General features: G+C 47.1%; 1 long non-coding RNA gene across 1 annotated transcript in view; it reads right to left on the bottom strand.

The window, feature by feature from the left end:
- The window catches only part of LOC144782936 (uncharacterized), a 328094-nt gene that overhangs the window by 946 nt on the left and 300947 nt on the right, over positions 1-26201 (bottom strand). The window lies entirely within an intron of this gene.

Below are 26201 nucleotides of genomic sequence, written 5' to 3'. Positions count from 1 at the left end.
GGCATATTTTCAACTCCCTATCGCCACAGGAACGTCACTTTTTTCAACATTCCAGGGGCTATACAGGCTTGGCCTTTTTTTAGAAGACAGTGTTAAGGTACATAACTTGGCCTTACGCCCCGTGTAAATAAGGCCCCTTTTCACAATATAAGTAGAGTCAAAGGGGTGGGCAACGGCTGTTGCAGTAGGCATTTTGCCGCAACACCCATTGATTTTGATGCTGCCCCATATTTACAAGAGTGGGGGAAATATGGGGCAGCGCCAAAATTAAGACCCAAAAAAACCTGGTCTTAACATGACGCAATAAAGAGAAATGCTTTATTTCTTCTTGTTTTTGCTGTTTCTATGTGTGCTGCATTCTGCAGCACACATAAAAACAGCAAGATACCAGGCATGATTGCTTATGTGCAGGAAAATGTCCCTTGCTGCACATAAACAATAATTTTAAAAATGTCGAGTTGCAACTTCTATGTGTGCTGTACAAAGCAGCACACATATAAGTTAAAAATAGCCAATTAAGATTGTTTATGTGCAAGGACGGTCACCTTCCTGCACATAAACAATTATTCCCACAAATGCAGGCACCCTTGCACTATGGTGCAAGGATGCCTGCGTTGGTGCTAGGCAGCTGTAATTAGCGTCAGCGCAGGGGGAAACACAAGGCTGCACCGTATTGTTGTGAATACGGTGCGGCCCTGCACATGTTGACGTTCCCTTGGTCCTTACTACAGGTTGCAGTGAAAACTTGTTAGGCATGGATTTACTAAAAGATCTGTATGCGACCATATCATGTAGTCCCCAAGGTGTATCCCTAACAATTTCCCCCAGCCCAGTTTCCTATATGTATCTATCAAGTCCCCTCCCACCAGAGTTGCAGTCTTTACCTTCCTCCCTCTGGGCATCATCAGACACTGATGTAGGGTGTCTCAACATATCCCCTCATGTGGTACGCATCCAGCCAGGTGCACTTCTCCCCCGCCTCCGGCAGTATCGACTGCCTGCGGAAGGAGAAATGGCCCTTTTAACAATAATATCTGAATTAATGGACAAGGGAGTAGTGGAGGAGGCACGCGGCAATATCTGTAACAGTCCCATTATTCCTGTTCTTAAAAAGACCAATGGAGATGCTCTCTCCCCTAAAATATACAGATTTGTGATTGACCTGAGAGCCCTTAACAAAATAACAATCTCCCAATATCCTGTTGTCCCCGACATTACAGCCCTCTAAACGATGGTCCCTTCTGACGCAACGCACTTCTCTGTCACAGAGCTGAAGAATGCTTTTTTCAGCATTCCTATATATCCTGACAACAGACAATTTTTTGGTTTCTCCCTTGGTGGGCGGAGCTTTAGATTCTGCCGCGCCCCTCAAGGTTTCACCGAGGGCCCCAGTATCTATAGTCAAGCCCTAAAGAGTCAACTAGATTCCTTGGAACTCCCTGATAATTCCACCCTATTACAATATGTAGATGACCTCCTCATTGCTGCAAATTCAGCCCCAGCACGTAAAGAAGCTACTCTCTGTTTGTTACGCCACCTTGTCCTCCATAATCACAAAGTCTCTTTGAAAAAGCTTCAATTTTGTCAAGAGAAGGTGACCTATTTAGGAGAAGTGTGGCTCAATGGTTAGAGCAGCAGACCCTGATGCAGAGGTCTAGTCTGGGACCAGGGTTCAATTCCCCGCCTCGGCAGGTCTTGGGCTAAAAAATTCCACGGACCTGATAATTCTCGCCTCGGTGCCTATTCCAATCATGGAGTCCCACTCTGCAACTCTGGGCAATAGCTTGCTTAATCTCAACAACGGCCCCCACAACGCTAAGGATGCCTGGCCTCCATGTTGGGGGTGCCCAGGAGTGGACACCTCACCGGGAAAGGCAGGATGGGTTCCACAGCGGTATTCGTACAAGCGCCTTGAGACCCTTGCGGGTGAGTAGTGCGCTATACAAGTATCAATTTACATTACATTACATTTACATCTCCTCTCGAAGGAGGGAAGGCAGCTCACCGCTGATCGTGTAGCCATTATCAATGCTATGACGGCCCCACGAACACAAAAGCAGGTGCGAGCCTTCATAGGCCTAACCTCATACTGTAGATAGTGGATTTCCTGTTTTTCGGCCATGGTCAAACCTCTTCTTGCCCTCATCACTAAAGACATATCAGACACGTCCTTTCCATGGACTGGAGTGCATGCACAGGCCTTCCAAGATTTAAAAAAGGCTCAGTGTACTGCTCCAGTCCTCGGTACTCCTGATTATAACAAACATTTTTTTCTTTTTGTACATGAGACAGACGGCTGTGCATGCGCTGTCTTAACCCAGATGTTCGGAGGTCACCATCGGCCATGTGCCTATTTTTCAGCCACCTTAGATCCTGTTGCAAGGGCTCTCCCAGGATGCCTACGGGCGACCGCTGCGGCCGCCCTTATGGTCCGTTAGAGTGCGGGGATGGTCATGAACTCCCCCCTGACTCTGATGGTCCCCATTCTGTAGATACCCTCCTTAATAATACCAAGACACAGTACCTCACTAGCGCACGACTCACAGGATATGAAATGACACTCTTTGCCAGCCACATTAACATCAAAAGATGCACTGTATTAAACCCCGCCACATTAATCCCACTGGATACTCAGGATGCCCGCTTAGACCCACATGACTGCATATTAAAGACAGAGGAGGAGATTAAGGGACGGGTCGTCTAACAGGACACCCCGATAGCAGAACCAGAAGGTACACTGTATGTGGACGGATCATGTCTCAGAGGGCCAGATGGTAACACCTCAGCCGCCCACGCCCTCACGACATTAGGGCGAGTAGTAGAAACAGCTCAGATTCCGCAGTCCTCCTCTCAAGCAGCAGAAGTAGTGCCCCTCACTAGAGCTTGTGAGTCAAGCAAAGGGATGACGGTAAATATTTATACTGACAGCCAATATTCCTTCCGGGTGGCCCACAACTTCGGGAGGTTATGGAAAGAAAGGAATTTCCTTACTTCCCATGGGACCAAGATTCAACATGGCCCCCTAATTCACCGATTGTTAGACTCCCTGACACTCCCCAGAAAGGTGGCCATTATAAAATGTAAGGCCCATAAGAAAGTGACAGATGATGTTGGAGAGGCAATGCCCTGGCTGACCAGACGGCCAGACAAACAGCTCTTAGGAAAAGGGAAGGAATGTATGTAGTAGGTCCCGCTAGGTGGGTGGCAGACGAGGGCATGGTTGAAAACACAGTACAGAGTGTGATTGATATTCAGTCCCATACTACTCCTGAGGAACTACGGGTGTGAAAGGAGCAATTAGCAAAGGAACGAATTGATGGTTGCTGGGTCTGTACGACTATGGAAAGACAATGGATGTTACCTGACAGTCACATGCTACCAGTGGTTACGATGGCCCATGGTCCTGCTCACATCAATGCAAAAGGGATACGTAAACTGTTGGAACCTACATGGTACAACTCTAAGATACCAGCATATGCTGACAAACTGGTCAAAACATGCATGATTTGCCTAATCTATAACCCAGGAAAAGGCACAGTTACTCCTAAGGGAGGATTCTCTCCTCCTACCTTCCCTTTTGAAGTCCTCCAAATGGATTACATCCAGGTGGAACTATGTAACAATTTGAAATATGTCCTAGTGGTGGTCTGTACCTTCAGCCGATGGGTGGAGGCCTACCCCATCAAAGACTGCACCGCTATCACTACCACCAAAGTGCTATTAAAAGAGTACCTCCCACAATTCGGTTTACCCCGCTTGGTCTGGAGTGACAATGGGACCCACTTTACGGCTCAAATTATGGAATATGTCTGTACAGCATTGGGTATAAAAAAAAATAATTCATGCAGCAAACCACCCCCAGTCAGCAGGTCTAGTGGAGGTGTACCATGGCATCCTAAAAACTAAAATGGCCAAAATAGTAGCCGAAACAGGTGTCACTTGGGTTGATGCTCTGCCCTTAGCCGTACTGTCCACAAGAACAACGGCCCACACCAGGATAGGGTTATCTCCCCATGAGATTGTGTTCGGGAGGCCTGCCAATGTATGGGGTGTCCCGCAGCCTAAGAAACTGTCTGACGTTGAATACCCTGTATTAACTGATTATCTGTACAGTCTGACTAATACCTTTTGTACTCTTTATCACCAGGTGCATGAGGCCATACCTGACAAGATCGAGGGCCCAGGACACGTCATCCAACCTGGGGATTGGGTCTTGGTGAAAAATTTTCAACGGACTAAGAGCCTCGAGCCCCGCTGGACACAGCCCCGTCAGGTGTTGCTGGCCACCAGCACCGCAGTGAAAGTAGAAGGTCAGAAGAGTTGGGTGCATTTGTCGTACTGCAGGCGTGTGCCTCTGCCCCTCCCCTATGATCAGTGGGTGAGGGAAGGACAAGGAGACTCAGAAACAGAAACAGTCCCGACGTTTGTCCCATTCAGCGATGCCAGACTGTATTCTACATCCACGGAAAGAGAGAGTGACAGCATACTGAAAGGAAGGGTGGAACCCTCCCTTAACTCTGCTCAACAGCAAGAACAATTGTTTCTTGACCATACTGTCCTCACTTCTGACCGATACAACTTGCGGCCCCAAGGGAAGGATGGCCCTTGACTTCACCAAGTACCTATAGGATGTATGGCTGTGATCTTCCCCAACTGAGAGTAGTGCTGGTGTGTCAGACTAAGGTAGGCCATAGGGCCCTTGGCAACCGCGCCCAGTGAAGCAACCATCAATCACAGACAGCCACTAAAGGTCTCTGGCTTAGCACATTGGCTGCCGTCCAAAACACCAGAATTCAGAAACAACATGTTAGTCTCTGACATAGTAAATGCTTCATGGCCACCGTGGTAATACTGTTTGTCTCCCTCATCCTGTCTATCCTTGGTTGGCTGTTACTGATCTACCACCCTGTTATCTCACCAACTCCTACCCCGACTCCTGCAGAACACCAGTATTTCACGCTACCAGCCCACAAATCACCCCACTGTGCAGAATTCTTCAATAACACCTTCATCCAAATGTTGCATCATCACCAGTTGATCATGAACACGTCCAACTGCTGGGTTTGTGGACTGATGCCGCATTCCATGATACACCCTGTCCCATTCTTTCCCTACCCCTTTTCCATCTCTGGGTCTTGTCTTGCATGGTGGACGTTGATACAGGAGGCCTACACTGTCAATGGTACTGCCAATTCTGCCCTTGGAACATTTCGGGATGACTTCTGGCGGAACAGATCTGGCCATGTCAATGCTCCTTTTTGCCCGACCAGCTCATCCACAACGCTACAATCCCAAGATGAACTCGGTGAGATGGTAGTATTAAACTCAACTAATCGACGAACATTTTCCAGATTCAGCACAAGAAGGATACTGCCTGATGAACGAGACACTGTGAATGTCATAAATGTGCAAGGCCGAGTCTGCATTCAGGGCCTAGAGACTAAGAAAGTTGGTACCAGTACGTGTGATATCACAAAAGCTTTAAATTCCACATCTCCTCCGAAGCTGGTGGCATCCCCCAACACCTATTTCATCTGTGACACTGCCGCCTACACTTGGCTCACCCGTAACTGGTCTGGTACCTGGCCTTCCTCCTTCCACCAACATATTCTACCCATGGAGGTTATCACCTGTCAATAAAGGGTTTGGCCTAACGGCTAAGGCGCTCGACCTCGGACCTGGGGATCTGGGTTTGAGTCTCGGTAACGACGCCAAAAACCCCCTGTGATTCTGGGCAAATCACTTAATCTCCCCGTGCCTAAAAAAAATGAAAGTGTGTCCTCGTGTAACGTAACTGGTGCTATGTAAAGCGCTCTGATAACTGATTCGGTTCGGTTCTAGTTCGCGCTATATAAAACTCTGGGAGAACAGTCAGGCTGTACGAGGACTGACCAGGGTCCTTGAAGCCACCATCACAGTAACAACTGGTGCCCTCTCCAACATCACTGCAGAGCTGCAGGCGGACCACCTCATAATGCTCCAGGAAAGAATGGTCCTAGATGTTATCCTTGCTGATCGCGGTGGTGTGTGTAAATTGATCGGCTCCAGCTGCTGCGTGTACATCCCAGACAACGCACCTACAGTGTACAATATCATCCAACGTCTGCACCTTTCTTTCTTCCGAAATTCATCTGGATGAAGGCAACTGGTCCCTCACAGGCTGGATCTGGGGCCTCCTTCCCCAGTGGGGGTGGAGGATCCTCATCTTCCTTGCCTTGGGAGTAACTGTCCTGGTCTCCTGCTGTTTGTGCTTTCAGTGTCTGCCAGTGCTCTGTACAATGTGTGTCCAGACCGTCAAGCCTCCACCCTCTAACATTCACAACACCAATATGATGATGATGCTCCAACAAGAAACCGATGGCCTTATGAACATTGACATTTCTTAAAGTTTTTGCCACTCAATGGCAAAAGGTGGGTCTGAGGAAAAGTGTTTGTCTGATTGGCATCATTTGTACCAAGACTCCATTGCTTTTTCATTGCCATCTCGTGTCAAACACTTCCACACGACCCACCTGGTTGTTTCTGCTGATGGCTGAGGAAAATCTAACTAACACAACAACAGCCATCTTGCAGCCTGCATTTCTGCCCAGGAACTGTCGCACACCCAACCCCCTGTTCTTGCAGTTCAACAGAAAGCCATGAGACACTCACACCCTGTATAAATGATTTGTTTTACATCTCCTGCTCCCAACCTGGTAAACATCTTTGACACCGTGATCAAGTTATCTGGACAATGGTCTGACTGCTGGGCCTTGATCAGGGTGATTAAACAATGACCTGAAAGACCGGGCTTTGATCAAGGTGGTTAAACAATGACCTGAAACACTGAGCCTTGATCAAGCCGAGTGAACAATGATTTGTGTACCAAGCCTTGACCAGGTAGCCATCTACAAACGTCGTCGGGATCTGGTTATCAACTGCAAACACTGCCCTGATTGAACAATGAACTATCAGCCAAAAGACTGAGATGAAAAAGTATAAAAGGTTTGTAAGCTGCGGAGAAAAGCAGCAGCCTCCTCTGTCTTGTTTCTGACGAGCTTGGGGCTCTGTCCTATAGCCCGGGCTATTTGAATAAATCTGGGTTCCTCCTGCAGACGAAGACTCCTGTGTCTCATTTTACTACGTATGAAGGGTATGGAAGGCTTGGGCTGTTCCCCCGCCGCCGAGATCCAGTAAGTGGGTTAATCCGGTTCTTTAATATTATATCATTTTATAAACTTTAGATGTCATACCCTTTTAGCACAATTTAAGGTGCCCTTATAGATAGCATTAGGATTAAGGGATTACGCCTCTGCACTTTAATCCTGCTGTTGTAATGTAATGAAATGTTAAGTAATGTAATGTAATATCATGAATAGCTCTGAAACATCAACTGTTTCCTCCGATTAGACTAATTGTATGTGTTTATGTAAGACACTGACCTTGGTCCAAAGGTGCCTTTATTTATCTCTCTTTTACTAACTGTATATGTTGTATTTGTAGGAAGGTAGGATCCTTCTGCATGGGTACCCCTACTTTTTGCCTGGTGCTAAGCTAGTTTTTGACTAGTCTGACTGGGATCCTGCTAAACAGGACCCCAGTCTATCTGCTTTCTCCCTGAACTGTTATGTTATGTACTTAGGTACACTCCCGTTTGGATACTGGGGAACCTTTGTCAATCCCTAGTATATGATACCCATGTACCCAGTGCATAGGTACCCCAGAGTTCTCCCATGGGCTGAAGCATGTATTATGCCACCCATGGGAGGCCATGCAAAATCGAGCTACAGGTCTGCCATTTCAGCCTGTGTAAGATGGTGCATGCACGACTTACTTAAGATATAGGTTTACTATATCTAAGGGTCAGTGCACTTAACACCTATAAGTAACCCCGATAGCAGACCTGAGCAATCATGAAGGCAGGGTGCTTTGTTCTAAGTGAGAGGGTGCCACTGCATGAGCAGAACACCCCTGCAGCCTACGAAGTCCATTTGACTGGGTTGTCAGTGAGGCAGCCATTTAGTTTTGAGGTTGAGACAGACAAATAACTCAAGCAGCATAATCCATTGGACCATGAGCACCAAGTCCAGGTGTACTTTCCTCTTCAGACACTGCTGGCACTGCCGCTGCTGCTCTGGGGTACCTCTTCTATTTAAAACAAGCATTTGCAATGCAATAGGTCTCGCATTAGGAAAGTTTGAGCTATTGGAATTGTAAATTAAATTTTTTTTATTTATGTGTTGGTTTTGAAAATAGCAAAATTAATAGCTTTGTCATTTACAATGCCAATAGTTATAACTTTCGCAAATGTGACACCTATAGCATTTGTAATGCAATATTATGAAAAGAAACACGGAGGAGTGAAAAATAGAGGAAACCAATTGAAAAAAGCAAGAAATTATTTGTGATCTGAAGGAACGGCCAGAAAGAAGAGAAGGGAAATACTGTAAAATAAAAAAGAAGAAAAGAAAACGGAGGAAAGAAAAGAAAGAGTCGCTCAGTGATGCCCGGCCTCTCGGCGCCTTTTCGGTTATTTTCTCCTTTTGCCACTGTCCCCGCCACCTTATTAATGGGCTTCAGCTAGTAAAGCACCTCGTGTGTGTAGGGGGAGGGGTTACACCACTTACCGGCTGAGAGGCAGCAGAGGAGGCAGAGTCCGACCAGGAGCCCCCGGTCCATCCTCGGGTCCGGATGCTCCCAGGGACGAGACCGAGAGGCCAAGAGCACTGGAGGAGTCACCCGGCTGGGGGTGCGGGCAGTGAACGCCGGGGCGCACTCTGGAAATCAGAGGGCAGTTTCAAAATCAGGGGTGCAGGACGCGGGGGGCACTTTTTAAATCAGGGGCTGGTTGTTGAAATCAGTGGGGTAGCAGTGGACTGGGGTTCTCAATACCCCCTGGGGGCAATCAGAATTAATGGGTTCAGTCTTTCGAGTTGGGGGGGCAGTATCGATGTCAGTGAGGATTTCGGGGCGCAGTCAGTGGAGCCCAGAGCGCTTCTGTCTCGGGGAGCAGCCGGGCACAGAGTTATACCCTTGCCCCCTTAGAGGAGCGACCCCCTCTTCACACCAATCACCAGGGCAGAGGGCGGCACGCACGAGGTGCCGCCTCGGCTGAGGTTTCGTCTCTGCTCTCAGCTTAGGTTTCGTTTCCCGAGTTTCAGTCGAAAATCCGGGAAATCCGCCAAAATGCATTAGAGCCTCTTCAAAGAGGAAGACCCATCCGTCAACATCCACAATACAATGAGGGGCGGGTGGAGGCACTGAGCAAGCACTTTATTTATTTATTTATGCGTTTTTATATAGCGCGGACTTTACGTCAGAGCGCTTCACAATAGGAACAGAAATGATACATCATGAGAAACATTACACACGAACATTACAAGTGAACAAATTACACAAGCAAATGTTACATTACATGAGGCAAAAGTGATCATCGTGAGCAAACAAAATACAAGAGGAGCGAACGGTGCATTACAGGAGGAGACGAGAGAACAATCACCGCCGCAGCCCTGAGGAAAACACCGGAAGCAGATGTCCGGCCCGCCGCCTGGTTGTGGGCGGGGCCGGGAAGAGGTGTGTCCACTCCCACTGCCTTGCGGAAGCTTTGCCTGTTGTGACCGGAGATGCCGTGCCAGCCATGGCGGGGGGCCCCGTGCAGAAGAGGGAGCCCCCGCTGGAGAAGGAGAGACCGGCCCGCCGCCGAGCGCCAGCCGACCCGGTGAGTCCCGAATAGAGAGGAGGGGCGTGAGGCCTCATGTATGCGGCGGCCGGGGGCCCTTCTATGTATGCGGCGGGGGGGGGGGTGGTGGTGTCTCTGTATGTGTGTGTGCGGCGGGGGGGGTGCGCGCGCGTGTCTGTGTGTGTGTGGGCCTTCCTGCCTGCGTGTGCATGTGTCCCGGGGTGGGGTGGGAGGGGTGGGGGCTGCCTGTGTCTCTGTGTGTTAGCAAGTTACTCAGCGCATGCGCGGCTCAGACGCGCGCTCACGCGGTCAAAACTGGAAACGAAAAGCGCGTGTCAGATTGGTGTCCTCAAAACTAAATACGGGTAGCAATAGGTCTGAAGCAGACACCTCAATGCTCACGCATTGAGAGTACGTCTGCTCGACCTAAAAAGGAGACTTTCCACGACTATTGACCCGAAGGTGCGTAAGACCATGCAAGGGGTGTGGAAATTGCAATATCTATATATCCGTACAATAAAACTGGTATTTGCTCTGTACGGTATTAGTCCTGTTGATGCTCGAGTTGTATCCATTCTGTGAGGAAGGGAAGCTTACACTGTTATTACCTGTGTTGTAGATTTGTGTCTGGGACAGAATATTGTACTGCTGCACCAGATTCTGCCACTTGTAATGTACCTTTTCTTGTGTTAGGAAAGTTAGCACAGGTGCTGTCCATTATGTGTTTTTGAGGTGTGTTAATTTTAACTATCCAAAGGTCAAAACTATTGGCATTCTCCGAGTTTGTTTTAATGCACGATGAGAAGGAAAGACAACCCACATAAAATATGTGAACAATATTCAATTTTGAATTTGCATGTGACATAAGCTAAGTTTTTGAAACCGCTTTGTAAAGTTATAACCCATAACTGACAAGTGGATTAAAGTCATGTGGGTCATCTTCAGCCAATTCTCGATTTTTGAAAAAAACATATTGGGTTTTTGCTCCCATTTTGATTGTCAAGATAGCAAAACTACAATCCCAAGAATGCAATATTATCAGTAGCGGCCTGTCTCCAGCCAAAGTGGGGGGCCGGGCCGGAGGAGGAAGGTGGGGATGAGGGAGGTGGGGAGGGTTCGGGGACAAAAAAAAAAAAAAATTAACTAACCTTAACACTGGCACCGTCTCCCGCCACATCATGCTCTTCCTGCTTCTAGCCCTGGACACAGGCTCCCAGCCTGGCCTGCGGCCAATTCTGAAGCTGCTCTCTCATGAGAGCAGTGCCTGAAACTTGCACTTCCAGGCAGACTGGGAGCCTGTGCCTGCGCTCTCCAGCCCCAGCAACTCTGCTGAGGCTGGAGAGAGCTTCACTGCGCATGAGGGTGTTGGCCAGCCTGAGACAGTCAGTCAAACACCCCAATGCGCAGGGAAGGGAGTGCCCACCATTCCCTCACCAGCAGTGTCGTCCCCTGCACTCTCCCCCTAGACTCGTCAAAGTCTTGGGGGAGGGTCCTGGGGATTAAAATAAAACGATAATAAAACCTGCTTTATTAACGTTTTACTTGCCGGTGGAGGCGGTGGGGGGCGGTCCTCCGCCCTTATAGAGCAACTGCCACTGAATATCATGTTAACTGAAAAGGCGGGACTGGGTGTGAGTATGTCTTGTCAATGAGCCTCTTAACCATTATTTAGGTCGAGTCCACCAGATAGCTTAAGCAGGCTGTTTGCTGGTGGCTCATTGCTTATCACTGTTTGGCTTTACTTTCACTCTTACTTATTTGCTTTCTGTTTAATGGCCTTCCTTGTTTCAGCCTGTCCATCCTGTGTTGTCCCTCCCATGGAGTTTAGCCTCTTTGCCATCTCTTCGATTTGCTAGCTTCTGTGCTTCCTCTGCTCGTTTTTAGGGAATTACTTTTTAGGGTTCGCGAAGCGAGCGAAAAGCCCTTTTACTAGGGTTTCAAAAATGGGCCCTGAAATTCCCCACAGCTCATGCATGTGCATTTCAAGGTCCTTTTTGATTGGGCTTGCGTGCTGTTTTATAACAGAGCACGCAATAGGCCAAAGGCGGTCGCGTAGCTCCGCCTATGGCCTATTGGTGTCTGTTACGCGCACTAAAGCCCATATGTCTTCAATAATGGCAGGCAGACACAGACGCCATAATTGAAGACATATGCTCGCAGTGGCGCGCGCGCGGCACCACTCACAAGCTTCTTTTTTTGGGGGGAATTCCATTTCACAGCGAAGCGCTGACGTCTTCTTATATTCTGACAGCAGCTCGGCCTGTGAGTTGTGCCTTTATCTAAGGGTATGAAGTTAGAGCTTTATGGCAGAGAGAAGACACATTAAAGTCCGGCTCTTTATGGGCTCGTTTTATTTATTTGCAAGCAGGGCGATTTTTTTGTGTTTTTACTTATGTGCGTACACTGTGCATGGTGTTTATGCCTCACAGAAAAGTGCCAGGCTGACTGGGTTGTGCTGTGATCATGAAGAATTCCTAGGTGATGGCCTTTGAACTTTAGTCTTTCTGGTATATTCTGTTCATCTGTATCATACATGGGCAGTGGTTCTTTTGCAACATGAGGCATACTTGTTAGTTAAAACATTTTCATACATTTATTAGAATAAGTAATCTTAGGTAGTAGTATGTACAAATCATATACACAATTGTATTCACACATTTAAAAAAGGTTATTCAAGGAATAATTAAAAAACATTTAAAACTTCACTGATTTGGTACTTAAACATAAACATTACTGCGTCGACAATTTCGTTCTTGTAACAATTTTTTGTTTTATGAATATGATTATGTAATGTTTATGTTTAAGTACCAAATCAGTGAAGTTTTAAATGTTTTTTAATTATTCCTTGAATAACCTTTTTTAAATGTGTGAATAAAATTGTGTATATGATTTGTACATACTACTACCTAAGACTACTTATTCTAATAAATGTATGAAAATGTTTTAACTAACAAGTATGCCTCATGGTTTTAATGATATCTCTATGGTCCATACATATTGAGTTGTAAATTTGGTAATCAGCGTAACACTGCAACCCATTCCTTTATTGCAAATCATCCCCCAGTTGGGATCTTAAGCATTATTTACTCCCAGGAGAAGGAACCCTCTTTTTGTTAGATTGTTGACCCAATCCTTTTCCTGCCAGAAAGGGTAACTCCCTATACACATTGTTGGTTCTTTTGCAACAACCTTTTCTGGCTTGGGAAAGTGCCACGTTTGGTTCATGTAGGCGGGAAGGCCATGCCTTTTTTTGCTCCTTGGCATTTCATGAGGCGAGGGCTTACTCATTTGGTTTGGGAAGGACTGAAAGTTTAAACATCGAATCAAAACATTTGGTACCAATTGATCCTTATTAGAGGTTCTGTCATTTAACGATGAACTTGATCTTTAAAGCACACTGAGAGAAAGAATTATTGTTTTATTATCTCTGTGTTGCACTGATATTGGTTACTTTAGACCTGCTTGCTGCTAATTGCCTGCATGACTACATTACAGAAAATGTTTTTGAAGCATTAAGTCCGTGGCTATTTAAGGTATTAATGGGTTTTCCCAAGCTACACCAAGGAATGTTAGCCTGCTTGCAACGACGGGGCAAGCCGCTTTTACACAGCCCCTAGAATAGTCACTGACAAGCCCAGTTCCACCTGAAATGCCAAAGAATTACAAAAGCGCCTTTCAGTGAATGATTTCGGGGTTTCTGATAAACACAGCAAGATTGGGCACCTCACAGGTGCTTCGCTGTTATCAAGGTTTGGAAAGGTATACCGTGCTGTAAAAGAATTCAGAATGTAAGGGATTGGTGGGAATCCAAAACGAAGCTAGGTCCGTGTGTGATACGAGCAGACCTTGCAGCTGGGACCCACAGACATATCACTGAGGGAATGTGTGGTGCTGGCTTGTCTGTAGTCTGTCCCCGTATGTCGTGGTATTGTGCAGCAGGGTATGCGACCGGGCCCCTCCCCGTGTGATGTCACTGGTGCCTGCCCCTCCCCCCAACAGCCCACCACATGGCCGAGCTACCCCGTCCCTCACAGCTGCAGCCAATCAGGGCGCGCGTTTGAATGTCACTACAAGTTGATTTTCAACGTAGAGCAACCAGGGATACAGGAATCTCAGCAAAATCCAAACAACCTCTCTCCCGTTATGAACGCAGAACTACGAATCCCAGAATGCAAAGGGAACGATGGGGTCTTGTCTATGTGCACCGCCCTCCTCCCTCATCCACTCTGGCCTTGTGTGTTTAGCTCCTCACGGCGTAGAAGCGCTATCCATGTGTGTGGGTGCCTTGTGCCGCCTGACAATGTCCAGCCGCAGGCCGCGAGCGCCTGGTCTTACCTGTTCATTAGCCTCAAGCCCTCCTCACTGTCTGTCCACAGGATACAGCCCAAACACTGTCCAAAGGATACACCTCCCCTCACTGTCCACATGATACACCCCCATACTGGCCACAGGATACACCCCCTCACTGTGCACAGGATACAACCCCACACTGTCCACAGGATACACCCCCACACTGGCCACAGGATACACCCCCTCACTATCCACAGGATACACCCCTCACTCTCCACAGGATACAGCCCAAAAACTGTCCAAAGGATACACCTCGCCTCACTGTCCACAGGATACACCCCCATACTGGCCACCGGATACACCCCCTCACTGTGCACAGGATACATCCCCACACTGTCCACAGGATACACCCCCCACACTGGCCACAGGATACACCCCCTCACTATCCACAGGATACACCCCTAACTGGCCACAGGATACACCCACTCACTATCCACAGGATACACCCCTCACTGACCACAGGATACAGCCCAAACACTGTCCACAGGATACACCCCCCACACTGGCCACAGGATACACCCCCTCACTATCCACAGGATATGCCCCTCACTGTCCACAGGATACACCCCCTCACTGTGCACAGCAAACATCCCCACACTGTCCACAGGATACATCCCCCACACTGGCCACAGGATACCCCCCCCTCATTGGGCACAGGATACACCCCCCTCACTGGCCACAGGATACACCCCCTCATCCACAGGATATACCCCTCGCTGTCCACAGGATACAGCCCAAACACTGTCCACAGGATACACCCCTCACACTGGCCACAGGATACACCCCCTCATTAGCCACAGGATACACCCCTCACTGTCCACAGGATACAGCCCAAACACTGTCCAAAGGATACACATCCCCTCACTGTCCACAGGATACACCCCCATACTGGCCACAGGATACACCCCCTCACTGTGCACAGGATACATCCCCACACTGTCCACAGGATACACCCCCCTCATGCACTCTGGCCTTGTGCTGCCTGACAATGTCCAGCCGCAGGCCGCGAGCGCCTGATCTTCCCTGTTCATTAGCCTCAAGCCCCCCTCACTGTCCGTCCACAGGATACAGCCCAAACACTGTCCAAAGGATAAACCTCCCCTCACTGTCCACAGGATACACCCCCATACTGGCCACAGGATACACCCCCTCACTGTGCACAGGATACATCCCCACACTGTCCACAGGATACACCCCCCACACTGGCCACAGGACACACCCCCCACACTGTGCACAGGATACACCCCCACACTGTGCACAGGATACACCCCCTCACTGTCCACAGGGTACACCCCTCATACTGGCCACAGGATACACCCCCTCACTGTCCACAAGATACACCCCCATACTGGCCACAGGATACACCCCCCACACTGTCTGTTCACAGGATACACCCCTCACTGTCCACAGGACACACCCCCTCACTGGCCACAGGATACACCCTACACGCTGTCTGTCCACAGGATACACCTCCCTCATCCACTCTGGCCTTGGTCGTCTAGCTCCTCATGGTGTAGAAGCACTATCCATGTGTGTAGGCGCGTTGTGCGGTCTGCCAATGTCCACAAACTCGCAGACCACCCACAGGCCACGAGCGCCTGGTCTTACCTGTTCATTAGCCTCAAGCCCCCCACACTGTCTGTCCACAGGATACACCCCTCACTGTCTGTCCACAGGATACACCCCCTCACTGTCTGTCCACAGGATACACCCCCTCACTGTCCACAGAATACACCCCCTCACTGTCTGTCCACAGGATACACCCCCTCACTGTCCACAGGATGCACCCCCTCACTGTCCATCAACAGGATACACCCCCCACTCTGCACCCTTACACTCTGCACCCTCACACACACTGCACCCTCACACACCTACCCTCACACACACTGCACCCTCACAAATACTGCACCCTCACACATTGCACGCTCACAAACACTACACCCTCACACACCGCACCATCACACACCGCACCCTCACACACACTGCAAACACTGCACCCTCACACACTGCACTCTCACACACCACATCCTCACACACTGCAGCCTCACACACCGCACCAACACACACCGTACCCACATACGCTCTGCACCTTTACACAATCTGCACCCTCATACACTCTGCACCCTCACACACACTACACCCTCACACACACTGCACACACTGCACCCACACACACTGCACCCACACACACTGCACCCACACACACCGCACACACACACACTGCACCCACACACACCGCACCCACATACGTTCTTCACCCTCACACTCTGCACCCTCACACACTCTGCACCCTCACACACACTGCACCCTCACACACACTGCACCCTCACACACTGCATCCTTACACACTGCACTCTCACACACTCTACACCCTCACGCACACTGAACCCTCACACACACTCTGCACCCTCACACACTCTGTACCCTCACACACTCTGCACCCTCACACACTCTGCACCCTCACACACACTGCACCCTCACATTCTGCACCCTCACACACTCCGCAATGGAACATACACTCCAAATACCACTCAGTGCCACATACTTACACACCTCATAATTCAACGGCACTCAACGCAACATACACTCCAAATACCACTCAGTGCCACATAATTACATGCCACATTATTACACAGCACTCAATGCAACATACACTCCAAATACCACTCTGTGCCACATAATTACATGCCGCATAATTACACAGCACTCAATGCAACATACACTCCAAATACCACTCAGTGCCACATACTTATATGCAACATAATTACACTGCACTCAATGCAAGATACACTCCAAATACCACTCAGTGCCACATAGTTATATGCAACCTAATTACACTGCACTCAATTCAACATACACTCCAAATACCACTCAGTGCCACATAATTACACACCACATAATTACACTCTACTGAATGCAACAGACACTCCACACAATACCACTCAGTGCCACATAATTATATGCTGCATAATTACACTGCACTCAATGCAACATACACTCCAAACAATACCACTCAGTGCCACATAATTACACGCCACACAATTACACAGCACTCAATGCAACATACACTCCAAATACCACTCAGTGCCACATACTTATATGCAACATAATTACACTGCACTCAATGCAACATACACTCCAAATACCACTCAGTGCCACATAGTTATATGCAACCTAATTACACTGCACTCAATTCAACATACACTCCAAATACCACTCAGTGCCACATAATTACACACCACATAATTACACTCTACTGAATGCAACAGACACTCCACACAATACCACTCAGTGCCACATAATTATATGGTGCATAATTACACTGTACTCAATGCAACATACACTCCAAACAATACCACTCAGTGCCACATAATTATATGCTACATATTTACACTGTGCTCAATGCAACATACACTTCAAATACCACTCAGTGCCACATATTTACATGCCACATAATGACATTGCACTCAATGCAACATACACTCCAAATACCACTGACTGCCACATAATTACACGCCACATAATTACACTGCATTCAATGCAACATACACTCCAAATACCACTCAGTGCCACATAGTTATATGCAACTTAATTACACTGTACTCAATGCAACATACACTCCAAATACCACCCAGTGCCACATAATCAAACACCACATAATTACACTCAACTGAATGCAACACACACTCCACACAATACCACTCAGTGCCACAATTATATGCTACATAATTACACTGCACTCAATGCAACATACACTCCAAACAATACCACTCAGTGCCACATAATTACATGCCACACAATTACACTCTACTGAATACAACATTAACTCCATAAAAAGCAATCCGTGCCACATAATTATATGCTACATAACTACACTGCACTCAACACAACATACACTCCAAATACCACTAAAAGCCACACAATTACACGCCACATAATTACACTGCACTCATTGCAACATACACTTAAAATACCACTCTGCCACATAATTACACTCCACATAATTACACTGCACTCAATGCAACATACATTCCAAATACCACTCAGTGCCACATAATTACACGCCACATAATTACACTGCACTCAATGCAACATACACTCCAAATACCACTCAGTGTCACATAATTACACGCCATATAATTACACTGCACTCAATGCAACATACACTCCAAATCCCACTCAGTGCCACATAATTACACGCCACATAATTACACAGCACTCAATGCAACATACACTCCAAATACCACTCTGTGCCACATAATTACAATTCACTCAATACCACATACACTCCAAACACCACTCAGTGCCACATAATTACACGCCACATAATTACAGTGCACTCAATGCAACATACATTCCAAATACCACTCAGTGCCAAATAATTACAAGCCACATAATTACACTGCACTCAATGCAATATACACTTCAAATACCACTCAGTGCCACATAATTACACGCCACATAATTACACTGCACTCAATGGAACATACACTTCAAATACCACTCGGTGCCACATAATTACATGCCACATGATTACACTGCACTCAATGCAACATACACTCCAAATCCCACTCAGTGCCACATAATTACACAGTACTCAATGCAACATACACTCCAAATACCACTCAGTGCCACATAGTTATATGCAACATAATTACACTGCACTGAATGCAACATACACTCCAAATACCACTCAGTGCCACATAATTAAACACCACATAATCACACTCTATTGAATGCAACACACACTCCACACAATACCATTCAGTGCCACATAATTATATGCTACATAACTACACTGCACTCAATGCAACATACACTTGAAACAATACCACTCAGTGCCACATAATGACACGCCACACAATTACACTCTCCTGAATACAACATACACTTTACACACTACCACTCAGTGCCACATAATTATATGCTACATAGTTACACTGTGCTCAATGCAACATACACTCCAAATACCACTCAGTGCCACATAATTACACGCCACATAATTACACTGCACTCAATGCAACATACACTCCAAATACCACTTAGTGCCACATAATTACACTCCACATAATTACACTGCACTCAATGCAACATACATTCCAAATACCACTCAGTACCACATAATTACACGCCACATAATTACACTGCACTCAACGCAACATACACTCCAAATACCACTCAGTGCCACATAATTACACTGCACTCAATGCAACATGCACTCCAAATCCCACTCAGTGTCACATAATTACACATACTCAATGCAACATACACTCCAAATACCACTCAGTGCCACATAGTTATATGCAGCATAATTACACTGCACTCAATGCAACATACACTCCAAATACCACTCAGTGCCACATAATTAAACACCACATAATCACACTCTACTGAATACAACATACACTTTACACACTACCACTCAGTGCCAAATAATTATATGCTACATAATTACACTGTGTTCAACGCAACATGCACTCCAAATACCACTTAGTGCCACATAATTACACTCCACATAATTACACTGCACTCAATGCAACATACACTCCAAATACCACTCAGTGCCTCATAGTTACACGCCACATAATTACACTGCACTCAATGCAACATACACTCCAAATACCACTCAGTGCCACATACTTATATGCAACATAATTACACTGCACTCAATGCAACATACACTCCAAATACCACTCAGTGCCACATAGTTATATGCAACCTAATTACACTGCACTCAATTCAACATACACTCCAAATACCACTCAGTGCCACATAATTACACACCACATAATTACACTCTACTGAATGCAACAGACACTCCACACAATACCACTCAGTGCCACATAATTATATGGTGCATAATTACACTGTACTCAATGCAACATACACTCCAAACAATACCACTCAGTGCCACATAATTATATGCTACATATTTACACTGTGCTCAATGCAACATACACTTCAAATACCACTCAGTGCCACATATTTACATGCCACATAATGACATTGCACTCAATGCAACATACACTCCAAATACCACTGACTGCCACATAATTACACGCCACATAATTACACTGCATTCAATGCAACATACACTCCAAATACCACTCAGTGCCACATAGTTATATGCAACTTAATTACACTGTACTCAATGCAACATACACTCCAAATACCACCCAGTGCCACATAATCAAACACCACATAATTACACTCAACTGAATGCAACACACACTCCACACAATACCACTCAGTGCCACAATTATATGCTACATAATTACACTGCACTCAATGCAACATACACTCCAAACAATACCACTCAGTGCCACATAATTACATGCCACACAATTACACTCTACTGAATACAACATTAACTCCATAAAAAGCAATCCGTGCCACATAATTATATGCTACATAACTACACTGCACTCAACACAACATACACTCCAAATACCACTAAAAGCCACACAATTACACGCCACATAATTACACTGCACTCATTGCAACATACACTTAAAATACCACTCTGCCACATAATTACACTCCACATAATTACACTGCACTCAATGCAACATACATTCCAAATACCACTCAGTGCCACATAATTACACGCCACATAATTACACTGCACTCAATGCAACATACACTCCAAATACCACTCAGTGTCACATAATTACACGCCATATAATTACACTGCACTCAATGCAACATACACTCCAAATCCCACTCAGTGCCACATAATTACACGCCACATAATTACACAGCACTCAATGCAACATACACTCCAAATACCACTCTGTGCCACATAATTACAATTCACTCAATACCACATACACTCCAAACACCACTCAGTGCCACATAATTACACGCCACATAATTACAGTGCACTCAATGCAACATACATTCCAAATACCACTCAGTGCCAAATAATTACAAGCCACATAATTACACTGCACTCAATGCAATATACACTTCAAATACCACTCAGTGCCACATAATTACACGCCACATAATTACACTGCACTCAATGGAACATACACTTCAAATACCACTCGGTGCCACATAATTACATGCCACATGATTACACTGCACTCAATGCAACATACACTCCAAATCCCACTCAGTGCCACATAATTACACAGTACTCAATGCAACATACACTCCAAATACCACTCAGTGCCACATAGTTATATGCAACATAATTACACTGCACTGAATGCAACATACACTCCAAATACCACTCAGTGCCACATAATTAAACACCACATAATCACACTCTATTGAATGCAACACACACTCCACACAATACCATTCAGTGCCACATAATTATATGCTACATAACTACACTGCACTCAATGCAACATACACTTGAAACAATACCACTCAGTGCCACATAATGACACGCCACACAATTACACTCTCCTGAATACAACATACACTTTACACACTACCACTCAGTGCCACATAATTATATGCTACATAGTTACACTGCGCTCAATGCAACATACACTCCAAATACCACTCAGTGCCACATAATTACACGCCACATAATTACACTGCACTCAATGCAACATACACTCCAAATACCACTTAGTGCCACATAATTACACTCCACATAATTACACTGCACTCAATGCAACATACATTCCAAATACCACTCAGTACCACATAATTACACGCCACATAATTACACTGCACTCAACGCAACATACACTCCAAATACCACTCAGTGCCACATAATTACACTGCACTCAATGCAACATGCACTCCAAATCCCACTCAGTGTCACATAATTACACATACTCAATGCAACATACACTCCAAATACCACTCAGTGCCACATAGTTATATGCAGCATAATTACACTGCACTCAATGCAACATACACTCCAAATACCACTCAGTGCCACATAATTAAACACCACATAATCACACTCTACTGAATACAACATACACTTTACACACTACCACTCAGTGCCAAATAATTATATGCTACATAATTACACTGTGTTCAACGCAACATGCACTCCAAATACCACTTAGTGCCACATAATTACACTCCACATAATTACACTGCACTCAATGCAACATACACTCCAAATACCACTCAGTGCCTCATAGTTACACGCCACATAATTACACTGCACTCAATGCAACATACACTCCAAATACCACTCAGTGCCACATAGTTATATGCAACATAATTACTCTGCACTCAATGCAACATACACTTCAAATACCACTCAGTGCCACATAATTAAACACCACATAATTGCACTCTACTGAATGCAACACACACTCCACACAATACCACTCAGTGCCACTGTCGTGGATTGGCAGCAGCGCAAGCATATAATCGCCACTAACCTTTGCTCAGGATGTCCGGCAGAAACGACGTCTGACGCTAAGTTCCCCAGTCCCTACCAGCTACGGATCCCACAGCGAAAGGAACACTCACTGTGTGAACACGTACTCAGCAGGGAAAGGGTAAGTGGATAAAATAAAAAACAGGTAGTGATAAATCTTCAGGATCCCTCTGGGTCTGGTCAAGCAGTGGCAGAGAATAGACAAGGGCATCCCGCCTGTTCGAGGAAGAGTAAGGAATATAGTTATCACCACTCCCTCTGTGCTTATGAATACCGCTAACCCCCCATTGGTTTTGACACTCACCAGAATCACACACCACCCAGGCTGGTTAGGAACAAACAACGGAACTCCTGCGGGACAGATAGCTCTCTGACTGCACAGGCATGAATGAATCCGGAGAATGGCTGATTTCCCTTTAGCTATGGAGTTCCGGACCGTTGCCTGCAGCGGTAAATAGTACAGATACCGTGACGGCTGTTACTGCACAAGCCGAACACGACCGTTGTCCAAGGAAGTGTGAGTGTAAACAAAAACAAAGAAGAAAAGAGTCTCTGTCTCTTTTGCAATGCAATCCCGTCCGGGACACAACAGGAAACCACGTCTCCCAGAATACCTCTCAGGAGAGAAGCGCAAAGAATGAAGGCAAATCCCCGTCTTAACTGCAGACGCGTTCGCCCACAGAGACCTCCTAGGTATAAACAAGGTCCAGACACAGTCAGACGCACTGTACCAAATAACTCCCTAACTAACTATGGTACAACGTGAACACAGTTTTTGCAACGGAAGCGAGCCCGCTTCCGATCGCCTCAGTACTTATCGTTAATGCGGACAACAGGTTTCAAGACGGCTTCGGCTCTTCGGTAGTCTTCAGGCTTCTAGCTGAAATCCGGCGGGGAACACCATCCGCCATTCCTACAGCCTCCGGATTGATTGACAAGCACCCTTCTGGAGGAAGGGAGGTGCTTAAATGAGCTAGGTCCCGTGACTCCTCTGACCTGTCCCTTGGCATGCTGGTTCTTGTAGTTCGTTCGGCCTGTCCTGAACACGCTCCCAGGCACACACCAGCGACGGGACTTTCCAAGCTGACCTGTACCCCGCCCCTTGGACCCAGCAATCGCTACAGAACCCCCTCTTGAGGACTGCCGACTCGGCGGTCGACCCGGTCTACCCGGATACTGGGCATGGAAACGCTCGATCAACTCGGGACAGTGCAGATTACCTACAGGTTCCCATGACCGATCCTCAGGGCCATACCCTTTCCACTCCACCAAATACTGGATACCGCCCCTCACCATCCTCGAATCGAGAATGGAGCACACCTCATACTCTTCCTGCCCGTCCACCTCAATAGGAAGGGGCTTCTCCGGGAGTCTCATACTGAGAGGGCAAGGGACTAGGAGAGAAACATGGAACACGGGGTGGATCCTCCAACCCTCCGGGAGCAGGAGTCTGACAGCAACAGGGTTAATCACTTCCGTTATAATGTAGGGACCCACATATTTGGGCTTCAGTTTGGAATTCCCCTTGATGCGGAGGTTCTTAGTGGAGAGCCACACTTTGTCACCCACCCCATAGCTCGGCTCAACCGCCCTTTTCCTGTCAGCGAAGCGTTTCTGCGCGGACTGAGCATCGGCCAGACTACGTCTTGCATCTATCAACACCGCCCTGAGATGTGCATGATGTTCGTGGATGCTAGGGACCGGGGAGCGAACAGGCCACTCAAAGGGAAGGATATTCGGGTGATGCCCATGGAGACAAAAAAAAGGAGAACAACCCAGTGTTGTGTGCACAGCGTTATTGTATGCAAACTCTGCCATCCATAGTAGCACAGTCCAGTCCATATCATTTCGCAGAGAGAAACATCGAAGATATTGTTCCAACATCTGATTCAGACGTTCCGTTTTTCCATCCGTCTGAGGGTGGTAACTGGAGGAAAGTCGGGCATCGATGTTCAAAGTGGTGCACAACGCCTTCCAGATCCGAGACGTGAACTGAGTGCCCCTGTCGGTTATCAACACACTTGGAAGACCGTGGGCCCTTACAACGTGTTGGAGAAACACCTTTGCTAGTTCCGAAGACGTGGGTACTTCCGCCAGTGGTATAAAATGGCCCATCTTCGTCAGATGATCCACGACAACCAAGATCACTGTCATCCCATCACAGGGGGGCATCTCAACTATGAAGTCCATGGAGAGAGTATGCCTTGGTTGGGAAGGTATGGGCAAAGGTCTAAGTAGTCCCACAGGTCGAGTATGTACGGCCTTTCCTTGTGCGCAGACGGCACAATTCCTGACGTAAGACCGAACGTCCTCTCGTAATAGGGGCCACCAGAAGGAACGTTCAACACTAGCTATAGTTTTGTACATTCCCATATGGCCTCCCAATACAGAATCATGGGTCCAAGCCAACACTCGCTGCCGCAGGGCTTCCGTAGGAACAAAAAAAGCGGTACCATGATAGGCGAGGTCATCCTTTTCTAGGCGATGTTCCGGGTCTTCCTGTATCCATTCCTGCAAGTTCATCTCCGCAAGGGCTACCTTCACGTCCTCTAGGAAGTCGTTTGCAGACAGAAGGGCTACAGATCCTGAGTTCGTTTCCGCTTCCTTGAGAATCAAAGGTGTTTCCATTTCCTCGACTCTTTCCTGTTCTCCATCATCTAAACGCGAAAGGGCATCCGCCTTTCCGTTTTGGGGTCCAGGTTTGTACTTGATGATAAAATCATAGTCTGAAAAGAACAGGGACCACCGCAGCTGCCTTGGAGTAAGGGCCTTGGCTGTCTTCAAGAATAGCAGATTCCTGTGATCCGTATAGATCTCTACGGTATGCACTGCTCCAAGGAGATAGTGACGCCACTCCTCACACGCCCTTTTTATGGCGAGAAGTTCCTTGTCTGTGATAGTATAGTTAACCTCGCAGGGCGAGAGCTTCTTGGAGAAGAAGGCGACGGGATGTATTTGGCCGGTAACTGGATGTCTTTGGGACAGCACACCTCCCACCGCATATTGAGAAGCATCTGTCTCCAGAATATATGGCAATTGCGGATCAGGATGACGCAGGATGGGAGCCTGGGTGAACTGCTTCTTTAGATACCGAAAGGATGCAGCAGCGTCCTCACTCCAAACAAAAGGAGTGTTCTTCCTCAACAAACTGGATAATGGTTGTATAATTTTGGAGGAATCCTTTATAAACCTTCGATAATAGTTTGCAAAACCGAGAAAGCCTTGTACAGCCTTAACGGTCCTCGGGGTAGTCCAATTGATGATTGCTTCCACTTTGCTCGAATCCATTTGAAAGCCCTGTGCGTTGATCACATATCCAAGGAAGGACACCTCCTGTACATGGAACAGACATTTCTCCAGTTTTGCGTACAGCGAGTTCTGTTGTAATTTGCCAAGCACAGATTTCACATGCATGACATGTTCCGAGAGGGTAGATGAGTACACCAAAATATCGTCGATGTAGACGATGCAATAGGTCTCCAGACACCCGCGTAAGACTTCATCCATAAAAAACTGAAACGCGGCGGGGGCATTGCATAGCCCAAAGGGCATCACCCTGTATTCGAACAAACCAAACTTTGTGCGAAACGCGGTTGTTGGACAGGCCGCATGGTCGGGCTGCCCCCTCCCCGCAATGGGACCTGGACCCTGGCTCCCCCTGCATCCCCTGCCAGAGTCCCCGACGACCACCCGAAGTACACTGCCATCCCTCACCCACAAGACACCAGCTCCGAACCCAGCTGGCCCGGGTCACCATCCACACCACGGCCTCGGCCCAGCCGCCATCTTGGGCCACTACAGCACGAGGCCGCGTGGCCTCAACCCGACCCT

Source organism: Lissotriton helveticus, chromosome 9 (assembly GCF_964261635.1).
Source record: "Lissotriton helveticus chromosome 9, aLisHel1.1, whole genome shotgun sequence".
In the NCBI taxonomy this organism is placed as follows: domain Eukaryota; kingdom Metazoa; phylum Chordata; class Amphibia; order Caudata; family Salamandridae; genus Lissotriton; species Lissotriton helveticus.
This window is presented reverse-complemented; position numbering and strand designations above follow the sequence as displayed.